The sequence below is a fragment of the Mesocricetus auratus genome, unplaced genomic scaffold (assembly GCF_017639785.1).
Source record: "Mesocricetus auratus isolate SY011 unplaced genomic scaffold, BCM_Maur_2.0 Super-Scaffold_100003, whole genome shotgun sequence".
Taxonomy (NCBI): domain Eukaryota; kingdom Metazoa; phylum Chordata; class Mammalia; order Rodentia; family Cricetidae; genus Mesocricetus; species Mesocricetus auratus.
Window position 1 is genome coordinate 101,672,219 of NW_024429188.1, and position 20,115 is coordinate 101,692,333.

General features: G+C 43.4%; 1 long non-coding RNA gene across 1 annotated transcript; it reads right to left on the reverse strand.

Annotated features, from left to right (window-relative positions):
• Positions 1-384: 384 nt before the first annotated feature.
• On the reverse strand, positions 385-6,482 carry LOC106022463. The gene is made up of 5 exons (XR_001197433.3): positions 5,987-6,482; positions 5,530-5,575; positions 5,278-5,327; positions 1,680-4,916; positions 385-932 (listed from the first exon to the last, which is right to left on the reverse strand). It is a non-coding gene; the product is annotated as an uncharacterized LOC106022463 (long non-coding RNA).
• Positions 6,483-20,115: the final 13,633 nt, after the last annotated feature.

Sequence of the window (20,115 nt, forward strand, 5' to 3'; positions counted from 1 at the left end):
TTTCTTTTAAGAGTTGTGCAATAACTGAATAAAGATGAACATATAAACTTCTGGGATCACCAGACAAGCTTCTGGCCAATGGGAAAACAGATCTCTAGAAATTAAGGTCAACTTGGTATAGCCTCCAGTTCAAGTCCTCCAATCTCTTATCATACATATTCATTAATCTTCCTCAAGCATGCTTTTTGAACCTTATTTGTATTTTTCATCCTACGTGGTTTCTCGGGAAAGCTGCCTGTCAATTAACTTCTGTCTTGTAGAATCATATTTTCCCTAGGATTCGAGGAACAAATCCAGTCCCTTGCTATTCCCATCTCCTTTCCTTGATGGACTGACAGGTTATGGTGTTTTAGTTTACTCAGCAAAATAATGTGCACTGCAGAGTCCTTATTGGGTTTTTGTTTAATTGGATAGTTGCCCATGTTAATGGAATCAAAAGCAACATACAATTATTTAGTCTCCCAGCACTGGAGCACATCCAAATGTTTTCCTGTTTAGGATTCTACTTTGTCCTTGTCTGTGTGCACGAGTAAATGCTTTAGAGTTGCAACCACTGCCTTTTTCTGTGGCCCTGGTTATTGGCATCTAGTTTTTCCAAGTAACATTGCCACACCTGACTGACCCATTTGGTGGGAAAAACAAGTTAACATGCCAGTTGGAACAAAGGAGCCTGGATTGGGGGGAACAGCAGGAAGAATGACATGGTGGGACCGAATTCTTTGACTTATAGACCGTAAAACACTTTCCAGTAACATTTTTAAAAGACATATAATATTACACTAGTGATTGATTATATCTTAACCCCCAGCTGGGTGGTTGTCAATATCTAGTGTGGTAAAATGCATATAAATTAGTGTCTGGAAGATGATTGTACTTTCTTGAAAGAGGAGTCTTCTGTGTCCACATCCCCAAGATTGTTGATGTAGTGTTCCCTTGTTGGAAAAAAGAAAACAAAACAAAACCAGTACTGCTAACTTAAGATGCCTTCAGAATTATTCCTGTTATTAAAATTGTTACAAAATTACACTCAGTTCTAGTGTATCACAATAACCTGAATGCCGTGTCCTACAACTTATAGAAATGTCGAAGTTTAGATTGAGAGCCAGGCTAAGCTTTTCATAGATTTAAGAGCCATGTATGTCTAATAAACTTTATACAATGCCACGTGCACACAGCTTCCTCACTAACAAATAACATGTGTTGGGGCAAAAAATGAGAAAAAGAGATGCCTCTTTGAATGTGATAATGGAGGATCAATTAATCAGCCGACTATAAATGAAATCACTTTATACAAGTCTGCCACACATTATGATGCACATTTAGCAATGTTTGAAAAAACAATTTAAAAGAATACCTTAGGGAGTTGTTAAAGAGAATTTATAGTCTGGAACGAATTGCCATTTTCTTAATTGACATAGAAGTGTTTGGCTAAAATATTGCTTTATTCACATTTTTGCCCTTGGAAGAAAATCTAGTCACACCATAACAGAGCAAATAAAGGTGCGAAGAGCATTTCAAATAAGAAAAGGGCAGCACACAGTCAGGCGCTGTGTGGATGAGCTCAATTTTGGCGCCCTTGGGCACCTTGGGTAAAGGACATCTTGGATTCTGGAAGGCAATGGCCTTAAATCCGGATCCTTTGCTCCCCTGCTGTCTGCCTCAACCCGCCTGAATCTCACCTGAGTCCTGCAGGCACCCACTGGAAGAAGCCGGATGGCGCGGGCCAGATCCTTCTGGATGGGTGGGCGCCTTCAATGCACCCAGGGGCTCTTCCTCTGGTTTGAAGGAAAAGCCTGTTGAACAGCGGAAAGGGAGAAGGGAAGCTGGTGAGGGAGAGTAAGGAGTCTCAAACTGCCCCTCCTCCAATCCAGTGCATAGGAACGCGGATGCCTGAACCTGTTAGCCATTTGCCCTGGGGATTCCTGGACAGAGGGGCCCTGCCACGGGGCGGGGTGGGGCAGAAACTGGGGGCGTGGCTTCAAAAAGTTGAGGGGGGGATGGGGACAAGGCTTGGCCGAAGTCCATAGGGCTCTTGGTGCTCCTGGGATCCCGGGGGTCCTTGGGGGCCCAAAGGAACCTAAACCACCTCCCACACATTGCTCAAGCGCAAGGGAGTCTGGGAGAAGGGCATTTGGTGACTAGAGCTAGACTCCCAGGCGCTCAAGGCCTCCTCTAACTGTAAATTTTATGGGGGCCTGGCCCCAGTCCCTGGGGAAGATCACTACAAGGCAGCTCATACAGACCAGAAGGGTGTGTGTATGTGTATTTTATTTTTTTAAAGATGACAAAGCAGAGAGATTTCCCCCCACCCCGTTTTCCAATACTCCTTTACATTCCCATGCTCCAGACAATATAAAGTGATTTTCACAGGAAAAGTAAGGCCTTGCTCAGGTAATTAACACTCTTCTCCAATTCCCAGGTGACTCTTGAACCCCTTTTTCTCACTGCAGGCTCAAAGGGCTCCTCAAAGGACTGGAGGTGGCATGAGAGGGCCCCGATCATTAGTCACAGCACACACCTCTGGTCCTACTTGCCATTTTCTTAGAGCCTGTCAATACTAAGCTTCCAGGCAGTGAGAAGGGTGTCCCTTGAGTCCCAGCTGTTAGGGTAGAATTGTGTGATGACTTTGGGAAATGAGGACAAAGAGGGTATAAAAATGTAGAGCCTCACTGTTAGGTCACTGTTCCTCAGTGTCACCTGGGGCTCACCACCAGCAAGGCTAGGTGATTCTTTTGGATACCTGATATCCAGAGATACCCCCACTAGCACAGCTGTGGGACCCTTAATCTTTCCTCACCCCTAAAGTCCTTTTTTATACAGCACCTAAGCTCCTTCAGGACGAACTGCACGGAGAAATGGGGATTGCTTCAAGTCACCCTTCTGACCACCTTGGGACCCCTTCTTATTCCTTTTCGGGAACCCCCTCCCCATCTTGTTGTTGAGGACTGAAGACAAACTTTCTTCATTGCTGTCCTGTGGTTGGTATTTCACTAGGTGATGGGGAAGTGCTTTCTTTCAGGTCTGTTCAGTTTTACCTGGGCAGGCAATGAGGTGCTAACAACAAAGGGTCTGTCACACCCAGTCACATATTCACAGGTCGGCAAATGTTTCACGGAAGACAAACACAAAAGCTCTAGTCTGGAGCTGTTCTGGAGTCTTGCTCGCATTGGGGCCTACGCTGCAGGCGATGGACTGTAACTTACCTGGTGGGTGTGCCCAGGCGTTAGTCCCAGACTTACCCGGGCAGCGGAAACAATACTCCAGACACCAAATACCACAGTACTGTTCACGCTGCTAGGGCACGACTGAGTGTAGTGGGCTGACTGCAGGGTACCTTGTCCCCCCTCCAAGTGCATGGCCAGCTTGCTTAGCAGTCACCCCCTCCCGGGTCCTTGAACAGTGGAGAGTGGCCCTTACTAGACTAAGGCCCTGTCCAGAATGAACTAAAGAAACAGACAAGCCTCTACCCTCCCACCTACCTGCTTGGGGGCTTTTAGGAGAACCCACACGGGTCTGTTCTGCAGGCCCCCACCTTCTAAGTTCCCCGCGAAGGGGTGTGGCAGCGCTTCATGTTTTGAACCTTTACAATACTCCAAAACATGAATTGCTGCTGCATCCCTTCGGAGTAAACGAGGGTGGGGGTCGCTCGGGTACCTGTGAATGAAGAAAGTCTCTGTGAGGAGAAGAGAGCCTCTCCTTGCCCTGCCCCCAGGGGAAAATTAAGTACAATGTAAGCTTCTTAGGACTTATCACTCTAAGTTGAGGGACTTTTTATAAGCCAGTTCTTCTTATACTTTTGTCCGATTTCCAGGATCTGCTGGCGAGGGGCAGTATGTGGCTTCACACCCCCTCACCATGAATATTGGGAAAGTGTATTGGTGGAAAGCAGGGCAAATAGAGGGGTGGGGAGACTCTTACCTCAGAAAGTAGACGAAAAGTGAGATTAATTAAATTGAGACAATTTGGTAACATCTGGATCACTCTTGCCAGCTCCAAAGTCTTGGTGAAACTTCCTGCTGCATTGTATAAGTGTCATTTATTGTCTCCAGTTTTGGGTCATTTATTGGAAATCAATGTAAGGAACTTTTGATTAAAAAAAACCCTCTGGGTGGCCAGTTGGTTTTAACTCATGGCTAGTAGTTTCTTGCATTCTAACAGTAAACACCTTGTCTGCCATTAGTTATAAGGACAAAGCATGAGAATGTTCTAGATGAAACCCCTAGATGTCTTCATACATTGCTGGTTACCCAAACTAATTTATAAATCATTTACATTTATCAGTGATCACAGATCAAGAACGTTAAGTACTTGATGTCAAATGGCTCCTTCTTAAGCAACTCCACAGAAACTCATGTCTTGAAATGGCCGACACTGTGCATGACCATGCTCTGATTTTCAAAATGGACACCGGAGCAATAGGTTACATTCATTCATTTCCTTTTGTTTAAACAAAACATTCAAGAAAGCACAAACAAAAAAAATCCTTCAATCCTTGACCACAAACCTAATAATTAAGACCATAAACTATAGTGCCTTTGAAGGTAAAAATACGTTCTATATACATAAACAAAGATTTAATGTCACCATATTTCCTGTATTTTCATTTAAAATTATGTCAGATTTTCAAAACTAGTACAATGAATGCTGGGTCGTATTAATTAACTAATTAATTAGTTAAATATACAGAGTATGTAATTAAACTAAGTACAAAATTCCTAACACAACAGATTGTGATCCAGCGCTAACAAATGCACTGATAATAAAGCCATAAGGTCATGATAAGTAAAGCCATTAATAATAATAGCTCCACTCCTTAAGTTGGAACGAGTCTCTAAATCCCGTCTTGTCTTGGCTATATTACAAATCATTTTCACATGGACACGGAATGGAGAGAAAAAAAAACATCGATGGTCACCCTTAAAAAGAGAAAAAAAACATGTTTAGTAAAGGCATAATTATACTTTAAAGATACATAACTTTCTCCCAATTTAATTTTATGTTCCACACAAATATGAGAGATTAAAGCCAATCCTAATTTATCATTTCCTTAGTTGACTACTTAAAAAAAACACATAAGTTCATTCGAAGTAACATCAGCCTCAAAGACGAAGGTCCTTCTAGATCATTTTGATAACAAATAAACCGGAACCAAATTCATCTATACATTTTACTTCACCCATTTCTTTTCCTCCAGGGACTCTAGAACGACTTATGTCCCTCAAAAGTCATCTCACTCCCCCTGTTTATGTATTTCCCCTTGGGCTGAACTTTACTTACGAAAGGAGAACACAAAGACGCGTCTGGTCCCTTCTGGAGAGGGTCATTCGCTGATACAATAGACAAAGAATCAATACTTTGGAATTGCCATGGCCCCACCCCCTTCAGAACTGGGATGTGTTCGGCCAAACGATTTAAGAGTCGAAGAATACGCCTCTTCCTCTCTTCCCAATTGAGAACGTTTTGTCTTTTAATGTTGCAGACGCCATGAACCCCCACACCCAAAACGCACAATGTTCACGTCCTCCTCACCTTCGAGCCAAACTTTTCCAAGGTGGAGTTTCATAAACTGGAAGCGCTAAACAAACCCGAAAAGTTTTAGTTAGTGAGAAAAAATGTACAATGAATTTTACAATTCTTTCCAGGGCACTCTTTGATGCTCACAAATGAAAGTTGCCTGAAGTCCATTTACAGTCTGTCAAAACCAGTGGCTCCCCACCCTGGGGAGGCTGACAGCTGGCCACTGCCCCCACTCACTTTTCTCTCCCTGCTCCTCCCTGTTCACCCTTCTGAGTCTATTTTCTGACCCCCCCCAACACTCTTTCCGCCCCCAACCCCCACCCAGCGCGACACATAACTTTTTTCCCCAGGATTATCCTCGAATTGAATCTGTTACAGGCTCAGTGACCAGCGTCTTAGTTGGGGGAAAAGGCCAGCCACAAAGTCTCCCTCCTCCTCTTTTTTTTTTTTTTTTAAGATCGCAAGTCACCTCTCACTCCACTCGAAAATGGCGCCGAAATAGTAGAACTTCTTAAATTTCATTGTAAGCTTTCTGCAAAGGTTTCTGGGATTTTCCTTCGAGGCTGCTCCGCCAAGTCGAGCTGGCGAACAAGCCAGCAGAGCGGGACAGAGGAAGAAAAAGGAGGGTGGGGAGGCAGACAGACAGACAGACCTACTGGCAGACAGAGAGCTAGAGAGCAAGGGCAGAGGGCTGTGGCGGGGCTGTGGGAATAGAAGAGCGGGCACAGGGACTTGGGAGGGCGCGAGGTCGCGGGGTGCGGGACACTGAGCGACAGAGGGACCGAAAGTCGAGGGTCGAGACGAGGGCGAGGCGCGTGTGCTGGAGAACAGGAGCCGGGCTGGAGCTGACTGGAACTGGACTGGAGCTGAGCTGGAGTTGGGCTGGAGCTGGGCTGGAGCAGGGCTGGAGCTGAGCGCACCCGGAGAGGTGAGCAGGAGCAGCCAGCGCCCAGTGGCCCGCAGCAGCCCTAGAAAAAGCCGGCCCGGGGGGTGTGGCCAGGCGCTGCTCCGCGCCCCGCCCGGCGATTCGCCGGCTCCGTTTGGAGGCCTGGGGGCGGAAGGGGGAAGGGGGGAGGCCGTGCGGGCGCTCAGAGCCACAGCCTTGGCCCGCAGCCAGGAAGGGCTGGGAAGGACGTGGGGAGCCTGCAGTGGCCACGTACAGAGCCTCATAGCCTGTGGGTGCTGGGAAGAAAAAAAAAAAAAAAGGGAGAAAGGGGAAAGGGGGAAAAAGCAAAGCCAAGGACACAAGATAGCTTAGCTTCAGCTCAAAGACCCGTGTCACAAATGCCACTCCTTTTACTAGTCCTCTGGGCTGCTGGGGGGCGCAGGGTGGCTAAGCAAAGCCTCTTGGGATTGTTTTTCTTGGGGGTGCCTGAAACAGGCTGGGGAAACAAGGGACCCTCAGACAGCAGGAGGGGAGTGCTCAGCGCGCCATTTGTGTTCCAGATCCCTTGGGGCTTCTGCTCTCTGGCCACTGCCAAACTCTCCCTAGGCTAGAGGACTCCCTTAGGTCCTGGCGGTCCGCTTTGGTAGGTGGGCATGACACTGAGGCAGGGCACAACAGTTTATATGTTTGTCTAGTCCAAGAAGGGAAGTCTTTATGACAAGTTTTGAGTCTTAAGTAGGGAAAGAGAGTCTTTTTTTTTTCTGTTTGCTAGGTAACCTCAGGGTCGACGATGTTTACTAGGGAGGTGTGAGGATAGTATTGAAGTTAATAGCAGGGTGTCCACATTGTTACAAGATCTGTGCCAAAGTATAGAGAGATGAAGTATAACGATGACCGCGATTTTCAAATGATGCCGCTGATATACACACACTCTCAGAGAGAAGGGGGAATATATTGCAATGAGCGAACAGATAATGTTGCATCTGATGGGGAGTAAACAGCCTTTCATTGTTCGCAACTTTCTTATCATTATAACACAAATCTGGAGAAACCAGGTATGGTGGTTCATGCCTGAGGTCCCAGCATTTGGAAGTGGAGCACAAGAAACAGAAGTTTAAGGGCATCCTTGGCTACATACCAAGTTCGAGGACAGTCTGGGGGATGTGAGAGACTGCCTCAAAAAAAAAAACCTAATAAATAAAGAAATAAATCTGAAAGAAATCCCTTATAAAATAGCGTCTGGATGCTAAAAAATAAACCGGCTTCTTTCTTTTCCCCTCTCCCGGGTTGGACAAATCTTTGAGCGAGTGGGATGTAAACTTAGATGGGTTTGAATGAGGACATTGGGTATCGCTGGCGTGCAACAGCCACAATCCCGACACCAGAAGATGACCAGAAGGGGCCACAGGGGCAGGTGGAGTGCTGGGCGAAAGGCGCTACACAGGAACTACTTAGCACTTTGCTTGGGGACTCGGAGAGAGAAGTTATTGTCCTGGCAGCTCTTGGCTAAAACTCCACTCCAGCCATCTCTTGTCTGGTCTGGGACTTAGTGGGTTCCGCGGCGCCATTGACTAGCAAGGATATCCGGACATCCGTCCGTGAATCGCCACTAGTTGAGTGGCACCCTGGTAGCTGCGGTGTGGCCATGGGGTCTTCCTTGCTCCCAGAGCCAAGCTTAAGTTTCGTCGCTGAGGGTAGAATGAGTGCGGGATAGTTTGGAACCGCATGAGGGAGGTGGAACACCTAAGGCAAAACCTACCAGGTGCCAAAAGAGGGGGGAAAGGCAATCGGAAAGCGGGTGAACACACTCACACGCGCGAAAATGGCAGGCAGAAACTAAAACCACGGATTCCGCGGGGCTCAGCGCTGCTGCTTCTCGCGCTGCGAAACTTTCACCGTATTTCTGTATTTTACTGTCATATTTCTTCAGGGCTGATCTAAAAACTGAGTTTTGCGAGGACTATCACAAAGTCTCAAGGTTTCGCGTGGCCTTATTCTGATGATTTGGGCTTATTTTCGTTTTTTTTTTTTGCGGGGGGGGGATGCGAGAGTAGAATTTTCCAGGGTCTGGAAAACCGCTGGAAAAAATTAGTCAAAAAATATTTCACAGACCAACATTTTCTTTTCGGGATTTTTGTTTTCATCACAGAGGACAACATGGACAGTTTCGGTGGGCACTTGAAACTACTATTAGGACCTACGATTTTTTTTTTCTATTAGTATCTTCAGAACTCGTGGACAGGGCGGAAAGTTTGCCGGCTTGTCTGAGGTGACTGAACAGGCTTCTAAATCCTCGGCTACATCATTCATACAGTTCCTGAGTCCTTGGGGGTGAGAGGCTTTCTTTGGGCTTTTAAGATTCGGCTTGGTGGGTCCGTATGTTTGGATTCCTGCACATAAACATTAATTTTCCTACGTAAATACCAGAAGATTCCAGCACGGAAGATGAAAGATAAATTTGTGACAGGTCCTCTGAAGAAAAATGGCAGCAACTTTCTTTATTAAACTCCTTTTGCTACATCAGCATATTAAGAGAACCAGTTGAATATTGATGAATTTTTTGAGGCTGAGTAATATGGCTTGGGGCCCAAGAAAGCGAGGGAGTGCAGGCTTAAGTATTTACTCAAGTGAACAATCTTCAAATATTTTTTCAAAGATGGTTTGTTTCTCAAGGATTTTCTTAGGACATCGTAGCGAGCCGGTTCTGGACATGGCTTCTCACGTATTAGGCCCTTCCTGACTGAGGGTGATAAAAATCACCTTTAAAAGTTTCCTGAAGGACATTTGGAGATTAAAAGGGGGACACAGCTCACCAACCAGAATGCTGGGGAACTTCCAGGAGGGGAGTCAAACATTTCTCACGGGGCAAATAGGAACCAGAAAGAAAATGCACAACGTGTAGCTCCTGCTCCCACCTTCGCTAAAATGCTGTTTTAAAGCAGTTATCTTCTGGAAAATGACACATAATTTTTTCTTTCATTTTTTCCAAGTAATAGTCAGAAATTACCTTGATAAATAATTGTAGATAGCGAGGGAGGAGAGGGTGCAGCAGCAATTTGAAGGGTCTTGGGTGCAGCTGAGAAAAATAAGTCTGCCTTAGACTTGAGACATTCAACTGGAGGTATGCTTGCTCATCAAGGCATTTGAAATAGTTTTGGGGGAAACTTTTTTTGGAAATGATCACTGACTGGGTCTATAGATGTTAGGGAATCAAGTTGAACTGAAAGTTTTTTTAATTATAAAGAAAATTTCTAGACACTGGGATTTTTAATTTTAAATAGGAATGCTTTTTTATGATATGTGGGATTTGTGTGTGTGTGTGTGTGTGTGTGTAAAAGGCCTTGAGTTAGAGAAACAGGACTTTTCTTAGGTTGTAAATATTCAGAAGTCTTCAGAGTGATAAAATCAGGATACAGTTACAGATTTAACAGAAAGGAAAGCTTCTACTGTGTTATTGGTGAAGACCCCCACCACTCAGAGTTCAAGCAAAGGCTAAAAGGGATAGCAATTATCAGATTAAACTAAAATGATAGTGTCCTTTGGTAACTTGTATCTTACTTTATAAACTTGGTTATGAATGATTTAAATAAACAGTTCATTGAAAATCTTAGAACTTGAGGGGAATTTTTGAATCCGCGCTTCTACTGCTGTGATCTCACCAGAGAAACGAATGAATTAGTATATTTTTCCTTTCTGCCAGGGAGGAGCTTAGTTAAGTCAATGATCTCAAGATTTCTTTTCCTTTTCCAAAGATGCACACAGTTGCTGCCTTGAATGCGTGTATATGCTTATTGTCTTAATTATTTCTGGATTTCTGCTCATTAAATAGAAAACTATTTCAGATTACAGAACTGACTGATCAACCTTCACACACACACAAAAGGCCCACAGTGGAGGGAAGTAGGATGACCTTAGTGTCCCTGTGTGACTGCCCTACCAGAGATTTGCTCTCTGGTCAGTATGAACTGACAAAGTGTAACAAGAGGCACTTGGAGACAGAAAACCCGTGTACGTGCAAATAGAGGCAGTTTGCGTCAAACTTGACACCTCTACCACTTTCCTGAAATCTTGTCTAATTAGGAAAAAGGGAGGGAACAAGAAACACAGTAATGTCTATCAATGTGACCCTGCCAACTGCATTCAGGGAGGCAGAAGTACATTTGAACAGTTGCCTGGTTGCCCCATTTATATAAAAATGCCAGAGAAAACAAAACAAATCCGAAACAACAACAACAACAACAACCTCAAATGAATAAGCTGAAACAGTGACTGGAAGTCCTGAAATCCCATGAAAAGTGCAGTGCTCTGGCAAGTCTGAATGATGTCACTTTCTGAGTCTGGCTCTGTAAGGATCAGACTCCTGGGGGCAAATTTTATCTTACTAAGTTGAGGGGAGAAGAGGGACCAGGAAGTAGAAGGCTCCTGAAGGATGTTATCTCTGTTTAAAATGGACATGCAGATACGTGCTTTTCAAAGCCTGGCTTACTTCGTTGCAACAGAAGAGGGGGGAAGCATTTCCCTGTGCTGGTAGGTCAGAATTATCCAGAATTGACTCAAGAGTTCTGTTCTGTGTCTATAACATTAAGTGTTTGCATTAAAAAAAATAACAAAAAGACAGGGTGTGACGACTCTTGCCTGTAATCCTAGCACTCCAGAGACTGAAGCAGAGGTCAAGGCCAGCCTGGATTACATTGAAACCCTGCCTAAAATAAAATAAAATAAAATAAAAAAGACTTAGTTGGTAGGGTTTCTAGGTCCAGTGGAGTATGTCATTTCTTTTACTTCCTGTCTCTAAAAATAATTCTTTTTCTCTCTTTCTTTTTTAAAGCAGTTCTGAGGATCAAACACAGGGCCTTGTGTTCAGGCCAGCATTCTGTCACTGAGCTCCAGCAGCAGCTCTTCAGATAATTACTGAGCTTACAAGTGACGTGGAGTCCGCAGTTGTGTACGACCAGAGTAAAGCCCATCTGTTGGTATGAGAAAGGAAATAGAGATCTGGAATCAAGATTTCTTTTTTAAACAAGGTCTCATGTAGCCCAGGCTAGCCTCAAACTCCTGATCTTCCTGCCTCACTCTCCCAAGTGCTGGGATTATAGGCATACATTACTACACCCAGCTTGGAATCTGTTCCATCAACAGTTTAGCATTTGCCCTAAACCCAGAGACCAGCAGTTTCTTTCGCTCCAGGGCCTCCAGGAAGGCAGAGGGCTAGGTCAGCCAGAGTGAGCACAAGAGGGAGAGGGAGAGGGAGAGGGAGAGAAGGCATCAGCAGCACAAGAGAAAGAAGGAAGGCGAGGGTATGAAAGGAAAGACTTCCCCTTCCAATTTAACATTTGTCCTCAAGTACAGCCCCTCAGTGTGCCACTGGCTCATTACAATGAACTTTTCTGACTGTCTGGACATCTTTCAGATGAATTTTGCCTCTCTTTCCGTGGTCTTGGGGGCTTTCTGGGAATCAATTGCGTACAAAATCTCATAACTATAAATTCACTGTGGAATGTGGCACTCAAGGCCCTCCCTAACCAGATGCAGTCTACTCCTATGGGTGCTTTTCCCACACTTGCAGGCTGAGACACCTGATCCTCACATCTTCTCATGCCAGCCCATCACCAATGCCACTTCTTCCTGGCCGCATTCCTGGGTGTCCTCAATCCTCCATTTTCACAGCATTTCATCACGCTATGCTGGGCTGGCTTTCCTAGTAGACAAAAAGGCCCTAGAGGACCAGGGCATGTGTCACTATTGTTGTCTTCTCTACACTTTATGCAATACCACGCCTCAGCTCATGTCCAGTACTTAGTTGTTGAATGAGTACATACCTAAGAATGGCAAAGAGAAATGGACAGAACGACACCATGGCAGTGTGTTGATGCTAACCCTAATGGTTAACAGCCTTAGTTCCTTTGGTAGAGAGACTGACAGGTGTTTAACCCAGGTCTACCGTGTTGGCATGCCAGAAGTCCATCTGGCACTGACATTCACCAAAATTATGTGGAATTACTTTGGTTTTAGGCTAGCTGCTCAGAACTCTAAATTTTCTCCTCAAAACCCATCACATGCTTTGAGCTTGTAGGGAAATGAGGATTTGGATGGAATGGGGGAAAGTCCTTTCAGAGGCCCAGTAGTGGAGGAGAACTAAAAGAAGATGGACTCAGATGAAAGACTTAGAGAATGACCTGCACACATGGGGGTCACATTGGGAGGAGGTGTAGGCACAGGACATCAGTTTTCCATTTTGACATAGCTTTATGTAGTCCAGGCTGGCACCGGCCTCAGTGGGGATGATCTTGAACTTTTGATCCTCCTGCCTATATGCAATAGTGCTGGGATTATAAGTGTATATCACTGCACCCATTTTATGCAGTGCTGAGGCTCAACCCCAGAGCTTTAAGTATGCTATGTAATCACTCTACGACATGAATTACATTCCTAGCCCTGAAAGAGGAGTTTCAGTTTTAGTCATAGGACTTTAAAGGGCCTTGTGTAGGGAGGATTGTGATATCACAAAATAGTGTTTTTAGCCGATTCACCTAACTTAAATGGCAACCCTATGACATATAAATATAGTAAAACCCACACCTGTCTTATGAGAACTATCCCAGTCTTCATTGTACAATAGTGAAATTGTTATTTGGAAAGAGAAAAAGGAGAAGACTATGGCTGCGCTATGTATCAGGAGATACGTCGTTCTTCCATGTCATGTTTAATATAACTTGTCAGCTTGACAGTACCTACAGTCACCTACGACACAAGCCCAGCAGCATGTCCGTGAGGAACGATCTAGCCCAGCAGCATGTCCGTGAGGAACGATCTAGATTAGGTCAGCCTCTGAGCATTTCGGAGAGGGACTATCTAGAGCAGGGTCACTGAAGAGGGAAGATCTATCTTAACTGCATGAAGGGCCACACTGGGCTGGTGTCTTAAACTGAACAAGAAGGAGAAAGAGAGCTGACTATTGAGCAAGATTCCCTCTACTCCCTGGCTGCGGATCTGCTGGGAAGAGTGGCTTCAAGATCCTGCACCTATGATTTTACACCCTTGAAATGATAAACTGTATTCTTGGAGTGTGAGCTAAAAGACCCTGTCTGCCTTTAAATTATATTTTTATTTATGAGTATTCCATGTGTGTACTAAGTATAAACCTAATACAGAGGTGTTGGGTCCCCTGGAGTTGAAGTTCCAGGTGGCTGTGAGCCACCCAGTACGGGGCCTGGGAGCCAAACTTAGGCTGTCTGCAGGAGCAGTCCTTGCTGTTAACCAAGGAGTCCTCTCTCCACTCCACTCTTTCTTTCAATTGCTCTCCTCAGGGCATTCGGTCATAGCAACAAAAAAAGTAGCTAAGTAATGGTCATTGCCGCCTCCGCTTCCTATATTTTCTTTCCAACCCTCCCTTCTCCCCTCTATGTGAACACCAGAAGTTCTGATTAGGGTTCGGTTTTCAATGACTTTTAAAGTTAACCAATGAACTTATCAAAAGTATGTTTTACGATGCCAGTGAACAGAAGGCAAAAGAAAGACAGAAAGAAGGAGAAAAGGGAATGGCAACCGGCGCTGATTTGAAAGAGCAGAGGAAGGAAAACACTGTCTCACTGTCTGCCCTGAGCCTGACTGGTTGTTTTTTGTGGCAGCACAGCCTCCAAATGGCGAGTGCTCATTTTCACAGGCAGTTTGAAAATATTGTCACCAAATACTTTAGTGAAGTTAAACCAACCTTGGAAGTGACGTGGGCAGGCATGGCCTTCCACACACTTGCCATGTAACCTGAATATCCTTACTACTTCAGTGTGTAGGCACATCTGTCATCATTGCAGGGGGATTTTTCAGGGTGGAGCAAAGACTGAGGAAGGGAGGCTGGGGATGTAACTCAGTGGTCAGGGACTTGCCTAGCATATAAAAGCCTGTGGATTTCACTTCTAGCACCACAAAAGAAAAACAATTACTAGACATGAAATGTAAATGACAATTAGTTCCAGGTTTGACCCACAAAAACACAAGTGTTACGAGAAGCCTTTTCTTTGCTAGCCGCTTTGGTTTATCCCCCGACAGCAGCCTGGGCTCTGCTGCGATGTAGTCCCCAAATAACACACAAGACGCTGTATTAATTATGAAGCTGTTGGCCTTGCTTGTTTCTTACTAGCTAGCTCTGACTTAAGTAATTACCCCATAATTGTTAATCTAAGTATGTTTCTTACCGGAGAATATTTCCGGGTTTCCTACCCCACGGCGGTTACATCTCGAACTCTCTTGTGTTTCTCCTTCCCAGAATCCTCCTGGACTCCTAGCCCCACCTATCTAGATTCCTATAGGCTCAACAGTACTTTATTGACAAATACAGGCAAATAACAGGACTTCCCCAACATCTCCTCTTTTCTGTTTAAACAAAAGAAAGGTCTTAACTTTAACATAGTCAAATTATATACAACAGAACAGTTATCAAGTAAGAATACAGTTACAATATTTTGTCTATCAACATTCAGCAAGATTTAAAGAAAATATCATCTATCTCATTCTTGTGAGTCCAAAGTCCTATATGTAGCTTATCTTTTATCATAACTAAGGAAAACTATAACTATCTGTCTTCAACTCCATCAAAGACCACAGAAGGATAATATATAAACACTAGGATTGACAGAGACATCTTACTGCCTGGACAGTCACCTGAAGTTCCTCTGTAACGTTGGGGCATCCATCTTCAGCCCATAGGCCACAATGTGTCTGGAACACTTCTCAGCAAAGCAGGAAATTTCGAACTGTCCATCTGCATTGGCAGTCTGTCAGTCATTTTTCTTTGTCCTGCAGAAAGTCTTGTAGACTCTTCCATGAAGCAGGAACCCTGTAAGACTGAGTTTAGCAGTCACTTTTCTGTGGGTCCTGCATGTCCAGTTTATACAGCAACAGTCAGTCTAGGCAAGAGCAGTTTCTTGCCCATATGGCTAATCTTGCCATGTTGAAAGCAAACTCCATAACGAGTTTTTTCGATGCCCATCTTCCTCTCAGACGTAATTGGTGCTGCCAGGAGCAGACATTTCTCATTGTCAAGAAAAACCCTAAGCCATTTTAAATGCCATTTTCTGAAGGTCTTTGAGAGGTTTGAAGACTGTTTATATATCACAAATATATTTCTGTATATCTAGAAAATCTAACTTACCTAACTATAAATTCTATTATAAGTAACTATCTATAGTCTGTATTCAATTATGTATTATGTTTTAAAAGAACAGTATAAGCACAATACTTAATCAAGAGGAGAAATATAAGCATCACAAAATTGACCTTGATTTTGTCTCAATAAATGAAAAACAATACCCATACCATAATTCCCCTTTTTACCATTAAGAAGATTGGCTGTGATCATTAGCCAATTATAAACAACCCCATTTAAATGAAAACAAAGATTTATAAACAAGATGGGAATTAGGACGTCGCTCATTCCAAACTGCTTCCTGCTGGAAGGGGGCGCTGTTCACACCATGGGGATCATGACAAAACTCAGAAACCTGTATAAGTCCTTATTTTCATGGTCTGTAAAGCTGCATCATCTTAGCTGTTTCAATTGTTGGAACATCTGATCCACTGCTTCCGGGGGTCTTGGTTCGTCAAACCACAGAAGACTGGAAGGAATCCTCAGCTTTTCATTTTCTGTGGAAACATAAACTAAAACTCCTTTTCGGAGTAACATATCCTTATACTTAAATTTTGAAGTCAAGGCATTTCCAAAAGATATAAGTTGAATTAATTCAGAAGCATTTATAATCAAGTGTACTTTAGCAGTTGTTCCTTCCTTAGCAATGAAAAAACTGAAAAACACAATAGCGTACAGTGTCCAGACTCTCTGTGTATTTTTCATCTTTGCGTGGCTTATTTATTTATCTATTGTTACTTTATTTCTTTCACTTTTATTTATTTTTCTCTGAGACAGGGTTTCTCTTTGGAAACCTGCCTGCCTCTGCCTCTGGAGCAATTCCTACCGGCGTGTGCCACCACAGCCAGTTTCTTTATTTTCTCTCTCAATCTTACGTATATTTTTAAACACACTGTAAACCTTTAAAGTTTTGTTCATCCAAGTCTGACTTTACTGTAAATCTTTATGTTTTTCTGGCCACGTGTCTTATCTGTAAAACCGCGGCTGTTTTAAACTGCCGTTTCAAGATGGCGGGCATAAGCGTGATTTCAGCTTACTGCCTCAGTCCATGCTGATCTCCAGCAAAAGCTGCCACTTCCAGCTGTACGTACACCCCTTTAAATCGTTAGCAGAGTCTCTTAAAACAACCTTGTTGGTTTTTTTTTTTATGCCCAGTCAGGAAGACTCCGGTAAGCGCGCCACATGAATCTCGGCTTGTTGCTAGCAAAACAGAGCACACCTGAGAAAACGCTGCTACCAAAAATCTGTGCTTCTCTCCGTTCTTCTGTTTCTAAAATTCCTTTAAAGCTTTTGTCATTCTACATGGAAATTCCATCCCACTCCTGATCACCATTATGTAAAGAGAAGCTTTTTCCTTGAGAGGAGCCTTCCCACCCGCCTGGTTCCAGATCCGCATCAGTCCCAAATAAACACACAGGAGGCTATATTAATTATGAAGCTGTTGGCCTTGCTTGTTTCTTACTAGCTAGCTCTGACTTAAGTAATTACCCCATAATTGTTAATCTAAGTATGTTTCTTACCGGAGAATATTTCCGGGTTTCCTACCCCATGGCGGTTACATCTCGAATTCTCTTGTGTTTCTCCTTCCCAGAATCCTCCTGGACTCCTAGCCCCACCTATCTAGATTCCTATAGGCTCAACAGTACTTTATTGACAAATACAGGCAAATAACAGGACTTCCCCAACACACAAGAGTTTTATAGAACTGTTGTTTTCATTGAGACAGGGTTTATGTGGATCAGGCTAGCCTTGAACTCCCTATGTAGTTGAGGAAGGCCTTGAACTTCTGATTCTTCTGCTTCTATACCTCCAGAGGACTGGGCTTAGAGACATGCACCATGGTTTATGTGGTGCTGTGGATCAAACTCAAGTCTGCCGTGCAAGCCAGGCAACCACTCAGCCAGCTGAGCCAAATCTTCAACCTTGAGATGACTTCATTTTGATTGTAGACTATGAATTATTCCAGGGAGTTGGTGTAGAAATGATATGGAAGTTTAAACTGCTGGCCCTCTCTTTCCTGTGAGGTGCACTGCAATTTCTGTTTGTTCCTTACCCTGATTTTCCTTGTGTTTTGTCATGCAAATAACAGTGAGGTGGCTGAGAGCATAAAGGCACTTGCTCCCAGTTTGATCTCTCTAATCCACCAGACAGGACATAGAGCTCACTCAGAGTTGTCCTGTGATTTCTACATGTGCACCGAGGCACACTACAAGCCCCCTATACAAATAAATAAAAACAAATAAACGTAATTTTTAAAAATTTAATAAGAAAATCCAGTGACTATTAGATGGACATCACCTGGAAAACAAAATTTTTTTTTGAGACTGGGTTTCATATTGTAGGCCAGGATGCTTGGAACCTACTATGTTGTCCAGGTTGGTTCCGAACTTGCAACAGTCCTTCTTTCTCAGCCTCTGATTGTTTTGAAATGATGTATATATGTTGAAGTTATATAAAGAGCTTAAAATTTTTGTTTTTTCATTTGTTTTTAGGCAAGGTCTTTCTATGTAACCCAGGCTGACCTTGAATTCATAATTCTCCTTGTAAGTAGCGGATTCACAGACATGCACTACAAAATGCACTTTTTCAAAAAGTTATTGTTACACATAAATAGGTATTTGGCTAAAAGTAAAAGAATGCTAAAGTACCTTGAAAAGCAAATCATTTATATTAGTACAGTATGTATGACAAAGATAAAACGGCATTGACCATATCTTAGGTGATTTTACTGTTCCTCCCAGTAACTGGAAAACATAGGTGCATTCGAATGGCTGGATTTCCACACAACTGTCAAGGAATCTATGTACCTTTACTTAAAATAATTAGCATTTGATTCTCAGACTCAGCGATTCCCCGTTGCGTATGCCATGGCAGCCCTTATCAGCTACCAGTGTTTAATAAGGCCATGAAATTCTTTGGTTTCATGCATGGGTCTTCGGGCAAACCACGTGTGCTTCACCAATGGCCAGTGTAGATGGGTATGAACTGTATAAGAACAAAATTAAAACATGAAGCAGGAAGCAATAGGAAACATGATTTTAACACATATATAAATTAATAAGCCAACCCTCCTACCCCAAGCCTTGTAGCCTTAGATATTGGGCAATGTATGAAAATATCCAAATATTTAACACACACACACACACACACACAGACATATAGATCCACAAGCACGTTAGAATGATTCTTTGGTATCCATAGGGGATTCATTCTAGCATTCCACCCCTCATTGATGGCAAAACCTTTAGATAGTCAAATCTATATAAAATGGCATAGTTTTTGCACATAACTTATGTACATCCTCCTGAAAACTTAAAATAATCTCCAGATTATTTATACTTTTTCCTCCAAAATTGTATTTATTTACTTGGTATGCACGTACAAGTGTGTGGTGTGTGTCGGTGTCACTAGTGTGGAGGTAGAGAACAGCGTTGTGGAGTAAGTTCTCTCCCATTACACCAATCCTGGGGTTTGAACTCAGATTGTCAGGTAGCAAGTGCCTTTGCTGCTGACATGTTTCACTGCCTTATAATTCTTAATGTGATGTAAACGGTTGGTATACTACATCATTTAAGGGACAAAGAACAACAATAAGAGTACTTGCTGGTTGAAATCGAGAATACGTAGTCTAAAGGTACAGCTGGAGATTGTATGTGGATCCCTACCTGATCTCTTGAACCTGAATTAATTTAGAAGATTGTTAGCCTGCAGGAGAGTAGGTGACCCATGCCTTTAATCCCAACACCTGGGAGGCAAGGCACATGGATCTCTTGAGATCAAGGCCAGTATGATCTACAGAGTGAGTTCCAGGACAGCCAGAACTGTTACACAGAGAAACCCTGTCTTGAAAAAAGGAAAAAAAAATCAGACACAGGGCAATGGTGGTTGTGGCGCATGACTTTGATCCCAGGAGGCAGAGGCAGTTAAATCTCTGTGAGTTTGAAGCCAGCCTGGTCTACAAAGAGAGTTCCAGGACAACCAGATCTTTTAAATAGAGAAACCCTGTCTTGAAAAACAAAACAAAAAACATAAAAATTCAGTCTGAGAAGAATATATGTATGTGATAGCAGTGTAAAGTTGAGCAGTCTTAAGTCACAATTTACTGTGATATCCAAGTAACTTACTGGTGTATAGAAGGAAGATGTTCAATGCCCATTCATTTTTAGGACATTCATTAGAATTATCTGTATGTTTTCTATTTTGTGTACATTTTAGTACAGTAGCCCTGCATACAGTTGAAAACCATGCTGGGTTTCCTCTCAGGAGGAAGGGCCAGGCAGATTGAGGCCACCCTGGTCTACAGAATGAGTTCTAGGACACTTAGGGAGGTCTACACAGAGAAACCCTGTCTCAAAATACCCAACTCCCCGGTTTCTCCCCGCAAAAAGATTGCTAGCTTGATGAGAAATACATTAGAGGATGCTTTTGGTTTGTGTTTTGTAGTGTAAAAGATTCCAGGGTAAGCGTTTTACCGCTGAGTTCCAGCCTTAGCTCCATATAGGAAGATTATTCAACTTATATATCACTATTATGGGTAAAATTAGAAACAACCTGAGCGTGTCTACCCAAT